Below are 22,040 nucleotides of genomic sequence, written 5' to 3' on the forward strand. Positions count from 1 at the left end.
CCCCAAGGCAATTCATCATACTGGACAAATATTAAGTCCTAAGTAAATGTGTACTTGAAAGAACATTAATTATGCATAGAAGATATCAACAATAAACAGGAGTTATTTATGAAATGCACACATATTTCTCAAGTACTACTCACCCTGTACATGGCTATGGTCAGAACAGGGAACCTGGGGAGTGTTAAATCGGTGAGACAGTATGTAAAACACCTGAGACAAAGAATGAAAGACCTGCTTCTGTGTACTGAGCTCCAAAACACTAGTACCTCTACTTCTCCCAGCCTCAGCTTTTTCATCTAAAATGAAAACTATTTAAACAGATCATCTGAATTGTACATGAGCAGTGACCTTCCATGATCCACCTCATCTCCCTTGGGTCAGGAGCCAGACATCCTACTATTCTGGTCTTGGCACCCTGACTCTATAGGTGAGTGATACTAGTTGGCATCACCTCTGCAAAATGGGAAGAGTAACCCTTGCATTTACCTATCAGAGAAGAGTTCTGAGAGTCAAACAAAACAATGGCCATGAATATGTACTGTGAACATAAAATACCATGTAATATAAAGGAATTTTATTTACTCCTGTCATTGTTAATATTAGGTTTGGGATAGAGGAACTATTAGGAGTACAATCTGTGCGAATGTGGCTCTAGAAGAGGCCTGTGGAGAGGAACCAGGTCAGTAAATGAGCTTCAAGACAGCAATCCATCTTTCTGTCTCGTTATGCCAATAGAAAAGCTTTAGAGAACTGAATGGGTAAGAAAGATATGTGAGAGGCTGGAGCCTCCTCAAGGAAAAACACAAAATGGAAGCAAACTTACCAACACAAAGCCCTCAAAACAATTCTGGTTTATCATTAATTTCCCTTAACTGACTTAATAACCAAACCAGTGTCATTCAGAAAGTGACAACATTGAGAACATTATTTCCAATATCTCCAATAATGCAGGGTATTTCCATGGTTTATAAACTAATAAAATATCACAGCAAACTAAAGTCCTGTTTAAAGGGAAAAAAAGAAAGAAAAATATCCAAGCATTTTTTGTTCTGAAAACATCACAGGCATTAATTTGTATTTCCTTATTTACTTTTTTTCTGATTTGTAATACCTTGTATTTACATAAGCACATGTCTCCTAGTAGCAGGAATTACTGTACAGATATTATTTAATCAAATGTCACCTTATTGCTAGGCAGTGGGCAATGGGTCACTATTAAGGAGTCATGTAAGTTAGGAAGAAAAAACAATTAATAAAATACAGAAAATTTCAGAGGGAAAAAAAAAATCAACCTGGTGAATTCAATGACGTCAGAAAACATAACTCACAGGAGGCAATTAACACTCCATTCTTCCATTACTGAGAATGTTTAGAGTACCTGGACCATCCCGCCATCATCAACCTTTCCAAGTATGAATCGTTTCCTTCCCTAAAAGTCCCACCCCAGAGCTTCCTCCTCCTACCCTGATGTAGCCTTCAGCCTTTATCTTCCCAGTCAGATTATACTATCTCTTCTACTGAGTTTTTATTATTATTAATTATTATTATTATTTTATTATTATTTTTCCCTAAATGTAGTGTTTAACGATTTGTGCCTTTTCTTGTACCTATTTGTACGTGTCTTTGCTTCTATACCAAACTGAAACATCTGAAGTGAGGAACCAGATTCAATCTTTTGGACACATTTCTTCCTAACACAGAGCCTTAAAAAAAAGGGGGGGGGGGAGTTTATCCATGTTCTTTATTAAGAACTGAATCTTGTAAATAAAGAGATTAGACTGGATGATTTCTGGGTTCCTTTCCAGCTGTAATTGCCAAGATATTACAGGCAGAAGGAATTTATGACATTATCTAATTCAATCCCACTATTAAGCAAGGGGATCCAAGTGAGAATAGGATGTGTCCAAGTGGAAGGAAGTCTCCAGAGTCTGGTCCAGTGCTTCTTGGCCACACTGTGGCACCTTTCTAAACTGCTGACAGGACAAGAGGGATTGCCTCAGGTTTATTTCCTAAATTTCAAGCCAGAATCTTAGGATGCATGTACTTGACGGATGACAAGAAAATATTTAGCTTAAATAACCATTACTCTGAACTTCATGATGCTGGCTGGCCAAGGGCTCTTCACCATGACTGAACTTGCCACTTGGCATCATTTTTAATAAAATTAAAACAGGAACGCAAATGCTGACCCTAGACTAGCATTTTTCAAACTGCAGAAGGAAACTCATTAATGGGTCATAAAATTAATACATTGAATCTCCAAAAGTAATTTCTTAAACTGAAATAGAATAAAAAAAAACATCAATGTTCATCATGTAAATTAAGAACATATGCTGGTAAGTAAAATTTCCTTTCATATTTTTATATGTGTGTGTGTGTGTCTGCGTGCATGTAACTATGAATGAGAAACTTATTTCTTGTTGTGATTTGTGTCAAAAAAGATTGAAAGCCACTACCATGGACCAAAGTCTGTAGTGATAAACATTAATAGCTACAGACGGCTGCATTGTTAACAAGCAGAGAGGGCAAAAGCAAGTTTATAAAACATAATACCACCTCTACACTTCCCATTCCTGTTCCTTTGGAGAAAAATTCAAATCTCAATTGGAAATACTGGGCACAATGAAGTAACATCACGTCCCTCCCTCCACATTCTCTCAAGTATTAGACTACCAGGTTCCTGATTTAGGAAACAAGAGTTCTTTTGTCCCTGTCCACCCTCTGTCTCTTTCTCCCTCTTGCTGAGATACATTTTAAAAAATAAAATAAAATAATCACCACAAGAGAGAGGAAGGCAGAGAAAAGAAAGGATTCATTTTTAGAGACTTGTATTTGTTTACTTCTTCCCACCCTCCCTCTCTCTCTTTCTAAAGGAGACCCAAAGCAGCCTATTGGAGCTACCACAAAATAGTCATGTCCCTGAGCACTTTCAGCACACTTTCAGAATATGTTTTCTTTCTACTTTCCTGGCTGGATGACCAGGTTTGAGTAATTTTCTCTTTCTCCTGGGGTTGGTTGCTAAGAGACACTCTATTACTTCTCTTTCTCTTATGACCCGATTACTGTGATCAGCAAAGACAGACAGTGTGCAGACAACATTCTGACATGGCTCATACAAGATCGTTGGGGCTGGTTACAAAATGATGGACTTTCTTAACCCTCTCATAACCATCAGACCAAAATTTCCAAAATTCTTTATAAGAATCTGAGGATTTTCCTATGGTCTTGATGAATGAAGTGTATCTTTCATTATAACAACCAAGATTCCTGTTAAAATGCATTTCAATAAACGCTCCTTGACAAATCCTTACTTTTAATACTACTTATTTTGTTTTTTATCCCACAGGTAAATAAATTGACCAAAAAAATATTCAGAGTTCATTTCCAGCTTGAATAAGGATGAGGCTGAAAGGGAACCCTTAAACAGCTTCTTAGCTCAAGTCGTCCAGACTCCCCTCTTTTCTTTGGAGTACACAGCCAAAGTTCACACTCTGTTTATCTCTAGTTCTATACAGTTCTGGGCTGAACACTTTAAATGTTCTAGATTCTCAACTGATGTTTGCTGAATGAATGAAAGAATGAATTTCAGATTAAGCTCTCCATCCCATCCCTTACAGATCTTACCCATTCTCCTAACACACAGATTTCAGTCAAAGGAAAAAGTGGTTACAGGTTGCTTTGTAAAGGTCCCGATGCCCTCAAAACAGACTAGGATTTTTTTTTTAAGTAAATATAAGAAAGTAACAAAGATTCTGGATATTTATCAAGTGTATATTCTCTAGTTTATATTTCCCTTATACTGCCTGGAAGATTCAGATAGCCAGCCCGCCATTCATTCATTTATTATACTCTCCTCCCCATTATGACGCTAACTTGGAAGAACTTTTATTATAATACGCTTCTTACCACAGGCCAAGTTCATATGTAGTATATAAACAAGACATCATGAGCCCCAGATTCCTGCCCTAATTGATAACTAAACTTTTATCATCAGAATTTCATACCTTCAGCTTAAGGCTCTGGTTTCTATTAAAATTAGAAGCCCTTTTGGCAAGGTTCCACAATGGCATACTCTCAAAGATATAGACCACTCTCGATAGATAGATAGGTAGGTAGGTAGGTAGGTAGGTAGGTAGGTAGGTAGATAGATAGATAGATAGATATAGATATGATAGATAGATATACATAGATAGGTAGATATACATATATATATCTGTATCTCAGTGTGAGCATATTTAACAAATACTTCTTGTATAGATTTTGGGAGTCAGCATACGGAATATAAAGATCATGAAATTTAGATTTAGAGACAGCTGGATTCAAATCAAAGATTTATTATTTATTAGCCACGAGACAGTAGGCAACTTATTTACTATCTCTCTCAGCCTCAATTTCATTATTTGAACACTGAAAATATTAACACCAAATTTCAAATAAAGATGATATTTCAGATGTCTGTATATCGTAGGAACAAATAAAATGTTAGCTCATTCATGAATCATATATACTTAGGAACATGAATTTACTTTGCTCTGATGTAGGGAAAGAACGTTTGAGGATAATATCCTAGAATGGAAGAGATGAGAGGACATGGGGGCGTGGCAGAGCAACTCACTGAAGGCATGCGGACTAGAAAGCCTACAGCCCATTTCACAGCCTAACTAAATTCATGATATTCCATGAGAACAATTTTACTCCATGCATTTCAGGAGTAAGCAATTTTACACAATTTCTATAGCTGAATCACATGTTTGTATAATTTTAGAGCAGGACTGAAATTAAGAGATAGTATTATTCAATCTCATTGTTTTACAACTGGGAAAAACAACACAGAGTGATTTGGTAACATAAGTGGACCATAAGTGTTCAGGAGGAAGAGTCCTTTCCACTGGACCACTTTTCTCAGTTAGCTTTTGCTATGTACAAAGGTTGTCTTCTGGATTGGTTTTCATCTCCTTTAGCTAAGGTAAAATTTCTCCTTTAGCTAAGGTAAAATTAGCTAAGGTAGCTAAGGTAAAATTTCCTTTATTCTAGCAGTCCCTTTTGTTTTTCCCTCTCTATTGAGTATCTATGTACAACTGAAATAGCATTCAGAACAAAGTCAAACTTTGTGATAGGTCCTAGCTATGACCTAGGAATCATGGCTCTTTATACTCTGTCTGGAGAAGAAGTAACAGGTTCCTCTAGGGTTGGGTTTATTTCTGAAAACAGGATGTTTGAAGAGCATTTCAAGCATGGTGCTCAGATTCTGACTACAGCCTTTTTGCCCTGAGATTCCCTCTGTGACTCTAGCTTTGCCCTTCCTCTATTTCCAGCAAAGTCCCAAACTAATGTACTGGTATATTACCAAGAAGTGTTCTGGCAGCTATTCCAGGGAAGGAAAATTCCTTGGTAGTCCCCAAAATGGGCACAGGTCCTAAGATGTCTCTTTCCTCAACCTTGGACCAAAACTGTTTCCCAGGATAAGAAACAGTAATTTCCAATGACAAATTTCAGTCTAGAATTGACAATATTTTCGTACAGGTTAATTTTTACCCAGGCTGTACCAAATATAGAACAAATTATGAGATAAACTGCTTAGGAATGCTACAAATTTACCACTAGCAAATAATGATACCTAAAAATACCTTATCTTTAAAGGGAACAATGGCTGTAGCTCTCTGAAATAATAAAGTGATTAAAAATCCAAGAAAACTGAAAAGAAAAATGAAAAAGAAAATACTTAATTACAAACAAGTTCAATAAACTGAAAAGAAAAAGCAGAAAAAATAAAATTTATGTAACCCCAAAATATCAAAATCTGGATGGGGGCTGGGGGCGGAGGGCAGTTGGAGGGCTCAAAGTTATCAGTGATCTTTTTTTTAAAATAAAACTTTATTGAACTTAGCCTTATCTATTGGGCTTTGAATTATGCCTATGCCTTCTCAGGTTGCCATAGAAAGAGTTTTAGAAGTTCCAGGAGATGATCTTGCCAGGGTTTCCTCTCCAGGTATTGAATCATCTACTTTTTATTTCTTTTTATTCATTTTTTTATTAGTTTCAGGTGTATTGGGGGATCACTTCATACACTGTGTCCAATGTGCTATACACCTGAAGCTTAAGTAGAATAATACTGAAAGTCATCTATAATTAAATGTATAGGTATATACAGTCATGGGATGAATCATCTACTTTTATTGCTCGAACTATGTGTTCTTTACATCCTAAATAAACATGTGGAATAATAACTCGCAAAGGTAAGTGTAAGTGTGGAATGACTGCTGCCACTTCTTCATCTTAACTGTATACATTGAGTTTTAAGAGTTCTGCTCACTTTTCCAATTAACCCATGCTCTACGAAAACTACAACTACATAGTGATGGCATGTAACCTCAACATCCAAATAACAAATCATTGGCATAGTCAGAGGGAAAGTAACAGGTTATTTTTCTTCACTCAAAAAAAAAAAAAATAGTAAAGAGCTATGAAACAACTTAAACCCATGAACAAGATAAACCAGAAAGGAAAAGCTGCTGCAAAAAAACAATCACATAAGTAATTCTGGTAATTTTTTTTAATCATCATAGTTTTACCTTTACTATTACTCATTCTGAACTCTAGTGTTTCCAATTTATTTCCTCAAAGTGTAGATTTGTTTGGGTTCCAAGAACTCCAACTTATTTATTCAACTATAAATCCTATTTGTCGGAAACAACCTATTTAATCTAATCACAGTAAAAGTCTAAATTTATTCCTTGACCCTGGTACCCTTCAAGACCCTTCTTTTCCACTTATATTGAAGGGAAAAAGTATTTTCAAAAATATACACATGATTTTTTTTTAAAAGTCAACCATAATAATACCATCTAGAACATTCCTGTGAGTCTGACAAACTTGGCTGAAACTGGAAAGCCAATTCTTGGTACTTGAACCAGTGTTCAGGAAAAGGAATTCTTTTAGAGAATTCTGCCATTCTCTATGTGCACTCAATGGCATTATGCTCAGTTCCAGGTCCTGAAAAATGACTTTCCAAGATTGACTGGATAAAATAATTAAAAGTCTTAGGAATCCCACAATGGAGCTGTTCAGCTTGAAGGAGGCAAGAGATGGGGTGAGGGATATCTTGTAAGGATTAAAGTCCTCACGTAGGGAAAAGGACTTGTTCTTTGCAATCTCCAAGGGCAGAACTCGGACCAAAGATAGATAGATCTGGGAGCAGCTTTCACCTAAATATTGGGAAATACCTTTTAATCTAAAAGGACCAGGAGTGACCCTATACATAAAGTACACTCCCACCTCCACCATATGTTCAAGTAAAAGAAAATGTAAAATTGCCTGAGAGGACATACCTACACCAAAGGGATGGCCATTAAGTCTTGTGTCCCTCCAGAGAGTTTCAGGGTCGTTCTTATGGTTTTACTATTGTTGTTTGTCTATAGAAGCCTCAGAACTGTTTAAATTTGTGCCTAGGTACTTTAAGCTTTGTTCCCTCTGCAAAAGGGACCTTCTCTCACTATAGTTTCTAAAGTATTGTCACATTAAAAACTATCAGTTTTTGAATATTTAAACTGAGCCACCTTAATAGACTTCATAATTATTACTCATTGAATAAATATTAATCAATGCTTCCTCTGCCTCAGCCATGTCAGGCGCTGTGAATTTAATCATGACCAGCACAGAGTTGCTGCCCTGAAGGCCAAACTGTCTAATTGACAAGGTAACTCTCATGTTGCCTCACTAGACTACATGTTTTATGTGTCTGTTTACTCAGCATCATTCCTTTCCCAGAGTTTATAAATCAAAAGTGGCCAAGGGAGAGGTCCCATTTAATGAGACTGGGTCACAATTAGGGAGATATGATCGGATCATTATAGCTTATAATTGTGTTTGTTTGGTGTTTTTTTCCCCCCTCACTTTGGAGGTCAGGTGCTTCCAACTTTAAGTACTAACTAAACTCCGTGGCTAGAGAGTATACGTTTATAAGACTAAGAAATATGTCCACATTTTATGAAGGCAGATTAAAATAAAGATACATTTCAAAAAAAAAAAAAAAATCAGAGCTGCCCAAAGACAGAAAGGGCAGTTTCAGTTTCCTGCACTAGAAATATTTAAGAAAAGCCTCACAAACACCTTGTGAGAGATGCTATGAACTCAAACAGGAGGTAAGAGATTGGCCTGCCTCAGTAGTTACAAAACTTAGCAAGTGTGGGGAAAAAAAGAAGAAAAAAAAAAAAAAAAAAACCAGATGCCTCTTCCAGGCATATTACATTAGAATGTCTGAGGGTGAGGCCAAGTCCTGATATTTTATTAAGCCTGCCAGGTGATTCTTATGTGTAGTGAGGGTAGAGAACCGTTAAGAGACATTTAAGTCCCCTGCAATATAGCACTGCTATACTCTAGAAAGTTTGTAGGTCTTAAGCCCTAAAGTAAAAGAAAAATATGGTAAGGGACATTGGCATAACCTTTTCCATTTTAGCAGGTCATCAAGGAAATAAGCAAGTGGGCTTGAACAATGGCTGTAATAAACGAGCCCACGTTCTAAGACATGCTCGTGAGGGAGAAAGGCCAGAACTACTAACAATGCATGGGATGCAGACAGAAAATGGGGGACACAAATTTTGATATTCCTAAAAACTGTTACTATACCTAGCTTTGCATGGAATAGCTGTATTGAGTAAGATATGCATTTTAGGTCTTAGTAGTTCTTGTTCCCGTTTCTCTCTCTCTCTCTCTCTCTCTCTCTCTCTCTCTCTCTCTCTCTCTCTCTCTCTCTCCCCTCCCCCCCCCAGAAAACTCCCTAGTCACCATCAAACCTCTTCTAAAACTGCATTTAAGTTAATGAGATGCTTGTAAGATTCACTGGGATTTTGGAAGATTGGCAGGAGAGACAGCTGAGAAAAATTATTATATCAAGAGAAAAGCGGTGGCTTCAGTATTGAACTCACTTCTACCAAACATAAAAGCAAAAAAAAAAAAAAAAAAAAAAAAAAAAACAATCTATAAAATAAGCCCAAAGTCCCCATGGAATGTCAATGATCTCCAAGTACCATAATAAGCTAACACTAGAAAACAGCCTTTTTTGAGTAGTCAAGGTTGTTTTCGAAAATCACCTATTGAACCTTGTTTTGTTTTTTTGTTTTTTTGTTAGTTTTCTTTCTACTACATTTTTTCCATTCCTTCACAATTACTGATGATTACTAACCAAGATACCTTACAACAAAAGGGAACAGTGATTTTAAGGTTGGAAGAACCTGGGAAAGAAAAAGTCCACCTCTACCCTTCAGTGGCCTAGAGGAAGAGAAAGGTAAATGGGGAATAGAAAGGTAAATGCATTGGTCAAGGCCAGAGTGAAAGCTGGCATTGTCCCCAAGAGAAAAATGCAGAAGTTCTGACTCTCAGCCCTTATTGCAAACCACCAGCCATTCTCACTTCCCCTGCCATGAGAGTTGACTTTTGCCAGTGAGGGAAGAACTAGTTTCACAAACAATTATCACAATAAGAAACAAGGGTGGAGTAGTAAAGGCTCATAACCACAGGGGATTGCTTGTTGACTATAAGATCATGGTCAGGCTTTAAAAAGAAATTGATTTGTTCCTTCAACAATTTACTACATCGGCTTATAATAAAATCAAGTCAGTAATTGTTGATGTAGTTGAACCTTCTATTCAGGAGTACAAAAATGTTCAGGGGATGGAGAGAGGCAAACTTGACTCCAACAGTTAACTTTGAAACTGTAAAAGCTGTCATAAGAGCCACCAAAAATAAGCCAGGGCAGAAAAGCAAAAGGGGATTTTCTACACTGATTAAGTGCCATATTATCATTATTATCATTATATAACACAGTAGCATATGGGGAGCATTAAATGGTGTCCTTTCCAAAGAGACTGGCCAACTGGGTTAGGCAATGGCCTCCTCGAAGCAAAACCTATTGCTCCTTGAGGCTTGTATAGCATAACAGCCTTGATTAAACACAGTGGCAGGCTCCAGTTGAAGGGATGATTCTTCTTTTTTGAAGGGAGGTAGAATAGAGTAATTGCCAGATGTTTGCAATTTCAGCTATAAAAAGATGGCTGCTTTCCATTCCTGAGTATGTTGAATCTTTTTTTTTTCTTTCTACCCAAGCTATTGTGGTTCACTAAAATAGGCCACTGCATGATGAATCATCATTCAAAACTGCAATAATGGAAGCAGAACAAATATGACATTTTAAATCCACATATAAGAGAAATAAGTACAAAAAATGTACGGGAGATAGTTATATGCTAAGCAACAGGAATTATGGTGCAGTATAAAAAATTTGAGAACCTCCTCTTGACTACTTTCTACCTGCAGGACTGATACAAACAGCCACATTACTTAGACTCAATCTGCTCAACTATCAAATGGGGATGAGATCCCTGGGTGGCCTCCCTCTCAGAGGAAAGAACCTATCCATGCCTTACCATCTCCTGGCCTCACCTGGCATGTGCACTGCTGAAAGGAGATATGCAAGTACATATGAAGGTGTATCAAAACCATGTGTGATGATATCATTGTTTATACACAATATACATTATATTGTATATACATTTTATTTTCTAATACAATTATTAGAACCCCCACTGCCATCACCACCAAATACTCAGTTCTCATTTCAGACATTGCCTCCTAAATTTGAGGAAAATGGAATCCTGGATTTTTTTAAAGCAGCATTGATATAACTGGCTTGGGAGACTGGTGACCTCTTAAGCAGGGGATGTTAACTTTTTTAACGAGTGAGTTAAGCATCTATTTGAGGGTTTGATGACATATGGACCCTTTCCCTGAAAAAGACATATGCATGGACCAATGTTGAATACCATTGTAGGAGACTGGCTAAATCCCAAGTATGAGTCCCAGAGGATAAATGGGACCAAAGATAAAATTCCTAACTAAATTAATAAATTACTTTTATGTGATATAATTAATAACATCTCTAAAATATCTCTGCTTTATTGGATACTTTGGAAAGCAAAATATGTTTTTAAATTAATAAAAATCACTACTTTACACAGTTTGCTTTATATAATGTTCACTTGCATTATTATTGGTAATAATGATTCATATTGGTAAAACATGCTCCTGCTTAAAGAGACACTATCAATATGAATCTTTGATTTTTTTCTACATTGACATAATTCATGTAAAGTCTCTCTCTGAGAAAGGTGTTATGCAAATTGAAAAAAGGACATATCAACCCATCATAATTCTAGCAGGGACAAAAACGTGAGACAAGTCAATCCTAAAATGTCAATTAGCAAAATGATACTATAAAACAAAAAGGGATGAAACTAAGATTCTTTTCAAAAATGGCTAGCAAAATGGCTATAACTCCAAGTGAGTTATATTTGGACATCCATGATTTAAAATCTATGGATGAAAAAATTATGGATTTTGACTCCTTGAGCTAATGTCCACATTTTAATTTTAATAATAATAACAATAATAATAATAATAATGTGACAATAATGATGGCAACTTCCACTTGTTTATCATTATTTTCTGCCAGGTACTAAGCCAATTTACTCACTTAATTTTGAAAACAACTCTTTGTTTTCTCTATTTTAATACAACAAATTGAGAGAGCTATTATTAAGTAGCTACTTCACCTAGTTAGTCCAACTTCCTAGAGAATAACAAGTAAAATCAAACTTGAACCCAGATCTATGTGATGCTAGGTGCCTCCCCTGAGTCTTCCCTCTTTTCTCCTTCTAACACTGTTCTGGCCCCAAGCAAACTCTTCTTTCTGGGTCTTCTGAGAAATTAATCATGGAGCCACTTCACAGACAGAATTCACAGCTTTATATTGTTAGTTAACTGGTCATTTTCATATGTGAAGCTTCTAATGAAAATATAAACTGCTGAAAGTCTAGGATGTGTTTTTATTTCTGTCCTCTCTATTATAGATCCCTGTATAATAATTAAAAAAAAGGGCAAGCCATGCATCTGAATTGGCCCCAGTAGAGGAGGAAATAAAGTAAATGTAAAGGGTGAGAAATGAAAAAGTAAAATAATCTACCAGGGAGCATATTGGGTGGGCATGTATGACACTGCAAGGTCACCTCACGTGGTGATATTTCTTATATATATCATATAACTTGGAGATTTCTTTGCCAATAAACAATTTTTACGAAGGAAGCATTCAATAAAACCAAGTCATTATGTTCTGCCAGAGAAGTTGTTTTAGTAATAGTAATAATCAATGATTATTATGTAGTAGTTATTCTGTATTACTGATACTTAAGGGAAAAACTAAAATTGGGTCAAATGTGACTTCTACATTTATAAGCCTCACTGCAGATCCTCTGAATCTCAGTGTTTTCATTTGTCTCTAGGAACCACAATAATGTAGGAACCATAATAATGTTACAGAAGATGGTGGTGGTTAAAATAGATATTATGTGGGAAAGTGTTTCAAAATCTATTCTCACACACATACATAAACACATACAAACACACACACACACACACACACATCTTTAAAGTTACAAGTTAAAATGAATATTTCATAATAAACTCCTTCTTTCATTGCTTCCTGTTTTCTCAGGACCACGCCAAAGTGAAGAGAACTATGAAAGCAAACTAAAACAAGAAAATTTCTAGTTTGCTCACATCTCACATCCTTAAGGGTGTGTGTTTCATTAAGTAAAAAGTGCTTTGACCTAGTTTTGAGAGAATTAAGAGGGGGAACTTCTTTTTTCCCCTTCCTCTTTGTCTTAGCATCTATATATACAGAAATATTTCATTCTCAAGCATAATAGACACTTGGGGAGAAATGGCATGATCCTTCTGGCCAGGACTACCAAGAAGGTGCTTCTTGCCCATGGTATAAGACTGGCAAGCTCTTGTTTCTGGGTGCTTCCTCCCTGTAACTCCCCAACTTCCTGGAGCTATTCCTAGAGCTATGTTTCAAAGCATATTAGATTCTTGAGTCCACTCATTGTGATGTTACTCTGCTTGTATTGCGAAGCTACTCCCAGGAGTCCCGCTGCCCTGCCTCAGGACATCAGCAAAGAGCTGCCAAATTCACAAGGGTCAGAGCAGACATCTTTCTCTGCTTTTACACATGCTGTTCCTTTTGCTTGGCGTATCATGCTCTCCACCGCCCTTTTCTGCCTGGCTAACAACTAACTCATTCTCCAAGACTCAGTTCAGATCTCCCTTCCTCTTTGAAGCTTTTCCCAATACCTCCCACAACACATCCTTCATATTCTTTTATGCCACTTAATTTACAGAATGCAGTGAGTTATGGTGGCTATCATATTTCTATCTTGACTAGTAGGCTGTCTATTTTGTTTGAAAACAGCAACATACAGAACAATGCAGAAAATGCATAAAAAGGGAGAATGCTAGAAGGTCAAAGTGCTAGGAGTCTCAAGGAGTCACATCTCAGGGACCTACCCCTGGTGCTGTGCTCAGCTGACCAGTTTCTGATTACAGAAAATTTAAGAAAGGATGATAAAAATATAATACCATGATTTTTTTTTTCCTTTTACAGCTCTTAGGGTCAATCATTGTTCTAGGGAGTGATTTCTTTATATGGTATATTTGCCCAAAGGCTCAGGTGTCAGGTTTATTTTTATAATATCCATAATGAATCCATTTATAGATGATTTACATAGGCCTGCCGTGACCCAAAATCAGCTGATATTTCAGGCATTGCTACCTGAAGTTACACAAGAGCAAATACTCTACAGTGCAGAAGCTTGAGCACTGCTAAGGCATTCTAGAAGAATCGATCCCCTTTTGTTAACACTTACTTCTGTTTTTGAATCCCAATTAAAATTCCTTCGGACAAAATATGCAGAAAACTGGTGTTTATGATGAAAGCACAGAAGGAAAAGCATAGCAACATGAAGAATGATTTGAGTCCGTCAATCTCTACGTTGCTTGTATGCGTAAGACTTCAAAAGCCACTTTTATTAACGAATGGCATGGTGTGAATTCGCAGGACATGAAAAACTTTCAAAGGGCATTAAAACACTGGACCTTGGAGTTCCTGAAGTTAGGGAACAGTTCCTAAACATCAGCTGAGCATCAATAATAATTGTCTGGGTAGTTTTGTTTTATTTTTTTGTTTACATGCAGATTCCAGAAGCCCCTGCCCTAAGATTTTGATTCTATAGGCCTGACATGTGCCCTAGAGACCGTGTTTGTTTGTTTTTTAATGTTACTTAAATTTTTCTGATGACTGGCCAGATTTGAAAACCACTGGATTAAACCACACATTGTAACAGTGATCTTCAAAGTGCGGTACAGGCAATTGAGCATGCATGCAAGTTGGCACCTTGAGAAGAAATCATTAAGAAATCTGTATCTATGTATTTATCATATTATTATTATTATTATTATTATTATTATTATTATTTGAAATATAGACTCACAGAAAGCTGTAAAAATAGTATCAAGAATCCCAAGTACTGCTCACCCAGAATCTCCCAACAGCAACATCTGATACAGATATAATACAGTATCAAAGCCAGAAAACTGATATTGTTATATTACCGTTAACCAGCCCTTATTCAGTTTCCACCATTTTCTAACATGCATTCACCTGTGTGTGTTCTTTGCAGTTTTATTTCATGTACAGATTTATGTAACCACCACCACAGCCAAGATTTCGTGGTTCCAGCACCACAAAAAGAGTGCCTTTTTGTTGCTTTTTCTTGGTATGAACATCTACTCCCTGTGCAAACCATCCCCTATTCCTGTCCCCTAGCAACCACTAATCTGTTCTCCATTTCTAAAGCTTTGCCATCTCAGGAATGACTTATAAATGGAATCATACCATACATACAACCTTTCAAAATTGACTTTTTATTTTTTCATTAAGCAAAACACCCCTGAAGTCAACCCAGGCTGTTGTACGTATCAAAAGTATTAATAGTACTATCCCACTATATGGATGTACCAGAGTCTGTTTAAATATTTACCCATTGAAGGATATTTGGGTTTTTTTCTAGTATTCTGCCATTGTGAAAAAAGTCGCTATGAACATTTACATACTGGTTTATGTGTGAACATAACTTTTCATTTCTCTGGACTAAATGTCCAGGGGACCAACTGCTAAATCGTATGATTAGCATACATTTACTTTGGTAAAAAATCTGCCAGAGTTTTCCAGATTGTTTATACCATTTTACACATTACTACCAGCAGTATATGAGAGATCCTTTCTCCATATCTTCGCCAGCGTGTAATTTTTTTTCTGTTCTAATAAGTGTGTCGTGATACCTTACTGTGGTTCTATATTTTTATTTCAATAAAATAAACTTTGTTCAGATTTAAAACATGAAGTGACAATAATATTGCATATTTCCATAATTTAAAAATAAAGAATATTAAAAAGCACCTCACCAATAACATTGCATTATTCACAGTTTTTCAAGTCAGACAAGGATGAGGAATCCACCACCCTATTAAGAAATTCACTTCGGCCGTTAATTAGGCTGGCAGTTTACAAAATGAAACAGATTTTGTCAACAATACATACGCTTCTTTTTGTTCTAAAATATCTAATCCACTTTGCCTACATGTATTAATTCTATCATTGTAGTCTACATAAGTCCCCCAAAACATAACGTGACACAGAACCCTGGCAACTATGGAAGGAACCCACAGGATCAAGGCTCAGCTTTACCAGTTGCTGTTCTGTAATACTGAACAATCCATCTGAGCTCTCTGAGACTCTAAAACCGGGTAATAACCCCTGCCTGTGTTCAACAATTTTGACTTGTTATTTACAGCATTCCAAGCACAAAGGCACTAGACCTCCTAAAAATGTATTAGTGAAATAACTATCCTCATCTAGGAAATGAAGTGGTTGTATACAATAGTTTTTAAGATTCACCCTGGTTCTAGAATCTTACAGTTTGCATAACATTGAGGCATTGTGACTTCAATCACTGTCTTTAAATTCTATCAGCATTTATCAATGTTATACCGGTATCATTGATTATCAGTATTTATGAATACCTTTTATTTGTAATAATTATATTTATATTCTTACATATTTGTTAGTCTTACAATTCTAGTATTATAATTTAGAACAATTATTAATAGCATGTATATGATTGTGAAAGGCATTTAATCAATAAATGCTATTTTATAATTGTATCAATATTATTTGTTATTAATAAAAATGGTTTTCATTAAAGCAAGAGGTACATTCCATGAGGGCATGGACTAATCACTGTTTTGCTCATTACCATTACTTCAGCCCCTAGAAGTGCCTGGCACAAAATCTGTTTTAAGTAAATGATTGTTGAATAACTGTAGAATAGTAATTCCTTAGAGTTGTAAAGTATTTTACGGTTCATAAAAAATATTTTCACACTCATTGTTATATTGGTCATCAAAACAATCTTATAAGATAATTAATATTACCAGCAAATTTTATAAATGAAGGATATGTGGAATAGAAATGTGTCATGCCCAAGGTCAAGTTATAAAACTGAGGTTTGAATGTAAATGCTCTGATCACCAAGTCAATGATGAACCTTGGCTCCTTTGAGTGTCAATAAAGGCTATGACTATTTGGTAAACTCTGATTTCACCCATAGAATTTATTTTCTCTTTAGGAAGATGTAATGTAAAGATCAAATTAGTACAATTAATATCTAATACTTTAATGAATGAACAGCTTGTCCTTTTCCCCATTGAGACTCTAAAAATTAAAGCTCATGTACTGCACACCACAGTAGTAGATGAAGCTCAAGATACCCTGAACAAAGAAAGGGGCATGGTCATCAAGCCTGAGGCTCATTAGAATTCCTGATGTTTCAGTGGCTTTGTGACAGTCTTCATGACAGACCATGCACAATTAAAGCAAACATCTGAGAAGTTGCAACTGCTCTTCTGTAATGGCTGGCAGCTTAACAGAACTGCCAGGACTACAGAGAAGATGTTTCCCATCTGGATCTTAAAAGCCACAATAGAGATTCACCTTTCATGGTAGGGAACAGAGACTATATAAGACTCCAGAGACAGGCGAGCACATGGTGAGTCTAAATATTTAGATATAACTACTCAGAATTCACAATCAGTTCTTATGTATTTTCTACCATCGATTATTCTAGTTTTAAAAAAGAGAAAGCTTTCACTAACTTTAAGAAGTTAAGCAGCACCAAATTGGCCTGTACGCTCAACATAAAAATAGTAGGAAAAATCCATTCTAAATTACTTCTTTAAATATATTGCCATAGATGGCCATCAATTTCCCTCACATTCTAGCTGTTTTGAGAACACAAGAATGCCCTGCCTAAACAGATTGCATGGCTTCACATCACTAACAGTTAGTTCTCCACCAAGAATCAATAGTCCAGGAATCATCAATTCCTATGAGGCAAGCCCCAGACTAGTCTCTTCCAGCGTGAGACAGTGAAAATGGAGTGGAATGAGCACATTTAGGAAAGCTAGGTTCTGGACTCAGTTCAGCCCAAAACTCTTGGGTAACTTTGGGGAGCAGGCTCTTCCTTCTCCGAATGTGTCTTCATACCTAACAAATAAAAGAATGAGACTAGATATCCTTCAAACTTTTTTCTAGTTCGACTACTCAAAGACTTTGTGATTAAGACATAAAGAATATAGTTCTGGCATGAACGCAGAAAGAAAACAGACGTGGCCATAAACTCTAGCATGGGAGACTCAGGTGTTTATGATGGTATTTTGTTCTAGTTACTATGTGTACTCCAAATTAGCAATCCCCTATAAATAACCCCTTCTCCATGGAATGGATTAATAACTTCAGGGTAGAGGAAAGCACAGAGACAACTAGTAAAAATTCTCCAGGTTTAAGACCCTCATTGAATAGAATTCATTTCACCCATTCTGATCTGACTTTTCAGGTCTAGGTGAAGCAATGTAGGCAAAGCTTGAAAACAGAGGCCTTATTTATATTATATAGATGTGTATAAGGTAACATATGTAGGAATAGTATGTGAAAAGAGCAACCATTTTAAAATTAATTTCAAAAAAGTATCATGAAATAATAAAATAATGGAGTTAGAATAGGTGAGGATGTCTAGCCTAATCTCCAATAAATAGAACCCTTTAAAATCAGCAAGAGCTCTAGACATGAAGCACAGAGCCGAGCTCTAATATTTTACTAGACACATGATTATTGAATAAGTTATTTCACTTCTGGTAGGTTACCACTCAGTAAAATGGCAATAACATCTGTTCTACCTAACTCAGAGAGCTACAGTAAGAATTCTCTTTTGAGAACTGAATGACAGTAAATCTGAAAGTACTATAAAAACTCTAAAGAATTGTACAGATATAAAGAGATTCTACTGAAAGGGTCACCTTGAATATGCACCGTACGGATTAACTTTTTCAAAAATCTTACATAAATTTGGAGCAGAGAGAATGGGGACCCAAGACCCAAATTACAGAATGAAGAATACTACCAGCTGAAAAATCACATCATCGTGTTGCCTTCATCACTCTAGAATAGAAGGTGATGACACAAAAGTATACATACATACCTAAACCATTCCACAAAAACGGCATATACACTTAGCATGGTAAAATTTGTAAAAACAAAAAATGAAATAAAAGATATACATGGGCACATAAGCACATACCTTAGTACAGGATACAAAAAAAGGCATTTGGAAATACAGGAGCATTCCAAACAGGTAAAGGAACATAAGTGTTCCCTCAATGAGAAGTCTGACAACAATGGTAGCAAAATAAAAGGACCCTATGGCCCTAAAATCTACTAACTGGTAGAAAAAGCACACCCACCCTCTTTTAAGTGTGCCAAAGCCATTTAGAGAAAGATTATTAGCAGAATACTTTATAAAATAAAACTATAACATATGGTATCACATAAATATAAATTGATGTGGAAAACATTCGGTACTTTTGCACTTTCACAGTCAGAATTTAAAAAATGAGAAAGCAAACCCCAGAGATGACAGATGTAATATTAAGGGGAGAAATGTAATCGTAACTTCAAGGTAGCCGTGGTTTAAGAAAATCCTGGGCTAAGAAGGCTCAAGGAATAAGTATAGGAGGGTAAAAGTAATTTAAATATGTATGCTGAGCTGCAGAACCATAAAGCCTATTAAGTAGTTGAGAAGCTAAACCTGAGCCTGGATAAGCAGGTTTCTATTGCCCTGGCTTAAGTATTACCTCAAACATTTTTCAGTACCTACTATGTGTCAGGAATCCTGCTGGGTGCTGTGCGGAGTAAATGCATGAGTCAGACAGCCCCTGCATCTGAAACTCCCTAAATTGCGGAAGGACATAGGCTCATCCATAAGCCTACTAGAAGATACATTGTGATAAGAATTGTAGGAAATGCACAAAGAGGTTATGGCATAATGAAAAAGAGTCGTCACTAGAATATAATACAGGTCCAGGAGGACTGTGGGCTCAGACAGAGGGGACTTGAAGTCTAGTGCCCACTCAGCCCTGAGAAGGCTGTGCATTTCTGAGCAAATAACGTATTTACACCAGGAAAAGGTGGCCGTATGACTTGAATGAGTTCTAACTTTCAGTCTTTTCAGTTGAGGTTCTTGGAGGTCAGGCTCCGAATTGAGCTATGAATGAAAAGATTTGATGGGATAGAAATTCAGGAGAGTGTATACTAAAGGCAAAGAACAGCGTGAGCTGAGGCACAAGACTCTGGCCTCACCCACTCCTCCTGTAAATAAAATTGTGTTACCTATTATCTGCAGATTTCACTAATGGCATAGAACATTCTAAATGGACAAAAAGGAAAAAGAAAATGGATATAAACTTTAAAAATGTATAAAAATTTAAACAAAAATAACATGAATTATAAAAATGTTTAGAATAACAGAGAATGCACTAACACTTAAATATAAAGTAAAGCAAATCTTCGAATGCTAACAAACATCAAGTCATAATATACAGCAGATGAAGAGATGTAGCTTCACTTAAAAAAAAGAAGTCTGAATATCCATAAACTTTTCCCCATATTTGTCCTTAACATGTATATATGCAAGGATTTTTTTTTCCTTCCCATATTCAAAAAAGGTTATATTAAAACAGAGAGAGAAAGATTGGCAGAATTGCAAGAAAGAATCTAGACTTCAGAAATTAAATTAGATGACTTGTTTCAAATGAGGATGCTAAATTCCGAACTGTTTATTGTAAGGAAAGGATTACTAAGTGCTGTATTCACCCATCCAGCCATCCGCCATCCATCCAAATATATATATACATAAGAACATACAGACATACATTTGACCATACACAACTATTCCGACTAAAAACACAGTAGCATAATAAGAGCCAAGAGGAACATAAGGACGAGTGAGAAACCATGCCTTGTTGCTGAAATGGGGAAACAAAGCTTACATTCTTATAAGGAAGTAGGGAAGCTTCTCTGTCATATGGGGCCTGAGAGCTCCATATGCCATGGATAGGACAAGCGGTACGGCATACTGGGTAAGGACAACAACCTCACTTCGTGAACTCGGTAGCCACAAAACCATAGAGAATGTCACCTCTCTTCCCTAAGCTTACATTTCTTTACGTGAAAAGACACTTACTTCATAGGGTTACATAAGAAGGCAATAAAATGATAAAGCATACTGCCTCACACAGACTATGTCACACGTTTGCTGCACGACAGAGTAAGAGCAGAAGAAACAACAAAAGTGGAAAGATGATAGTCAGAATAAGATGTATGTGGAAACCCAAGGAAGGGAGTGATTACTTCTGATCTAGGCCACACCTAGACGTTGTGGAGAAAGTCAGATTTTGATAGGTAACAACAGGGTGCAGGATGGCATGTTAAGAAAGACCAAAGAGTTGAGCAAAAGCTGCATGGTATCAGAGATTACACCAGTGTCCCTAGAGAACAAGAAAAACAGTGAACAAAACTCACACAGTAAGTGTAGTGAAGTAGGTGGGGCATCTCAAGGCAGGGGGAGCCATCCAAGGGGCGAACTTACCATAATCCATAGCATTTGGAGTGAAGGAGCCTGAAGGCAGACCATGACGTGCTTCTCTCCACCCTCTCCTACATGCCATTTATCAGCCGACTTAATAAAACATCTGCCCTACCCTGACCATTGGCGTACACCCACTGTCATATGGGCTATGACTTCCTCACACATTAGCCTCCTACCCCATAAGGGCACTGTCTTTATTTTCTTCATATTAGAGGGGAGTCCATTTTAGCTCTCCTCAAAAGTTAGGAGGCAAAACAGCAATCCCTCGAGCAAGCAGACCAGAGGAAACACAGCAGCCCTCTGATGGTCTTATCACTGCCCTCTCTGGAGAAAGGATGCAGAAAAATCACAGCCACAACTCAGGTGTGCACGCTGGTGCCTGACCACCCTACCACCTAGATGCCTAAGCATCCAGCCACCTAACACAGCTAGACATCTGGGCAACAGCTCCAACTTCAGTCCTAAAATACTAATGGACTAGTAAATTGTTTATTGGGGTCAGGGAAAGGACCAGAAAGAAAAGAGAGAGGCTGTACCATGTCACAGAGTGTGAAACAGTCTTACAAAAAATAGATGAAGCAAAAATACCAATGTCATCCACGAAGGAATTAGAAACATCCTGAAGAGAATAAGGATTTTGTTGTTGTTGTTATTCTTTTTGTTTTTAAAGTAGGATGGAGGAGAGAAAATAGAGAAAGGAGGACTGAATCTCTTTTCACTTCCCCCTCCCTCTCATCTCCCAGAAACCTAAAGTTCTTGTTTGTTAGTTATAAGTTATTGTTTCATGGGTTTGGATGAACTGCTAACATTGATTGGCACTTCAACCAGAGAATGACACTCCGTGCTGTCTGTGGGGTTCAGTGTAATTACGCACATACGCATGTACCTGAGCTGCTGCACTCACATAAATCTTCGAACGCCATTTGATATAATTTGATATAAACTGAATGGATTGCTATGAAAACCTCTAAAAGTAGGCTTCACTCAAATTTGTTCGTGAACGTCAACAATTGTAGATCTCACTGAGCTCTCCAAACAATTTTTATCCTAACAGCAACTTAGGGGAGGACAAAATGGCCAAAGAAGGCAAACAATTCCAGGTGACTT

The 22,040-nt window shown here is 36.8% G+C and overlaps 1 protein-coding gene across 16 annotated transcripts in view; it reads right to left on the bottom strand.

Annotated features, from left to right (window-relative positions):
- Window positions 1-22,040, bottom strand: part of LPP (LIM domain containing preferred translocation partner in lipoma) — a 639,752-nt gene that overhangs the window by 393,867 nt on the left and 223,845 nt on the right. The window lies entirely within an intron of this gene.

This window comes from Rhinolophus hipposideros (genome assembly GCF_964194185.1).
Source record: "Rhinolophus hipposideros genome assembly, chromosome: 2".
In the NCBI taxonomy this organism is placed as follows: domain Eukaryota; kingdom Metazoa; phylum Chordata; class Mammalia; order Chiroptera; family Rhinolophidae; genus Rhinolophus; species Rhinolophus hipposideros.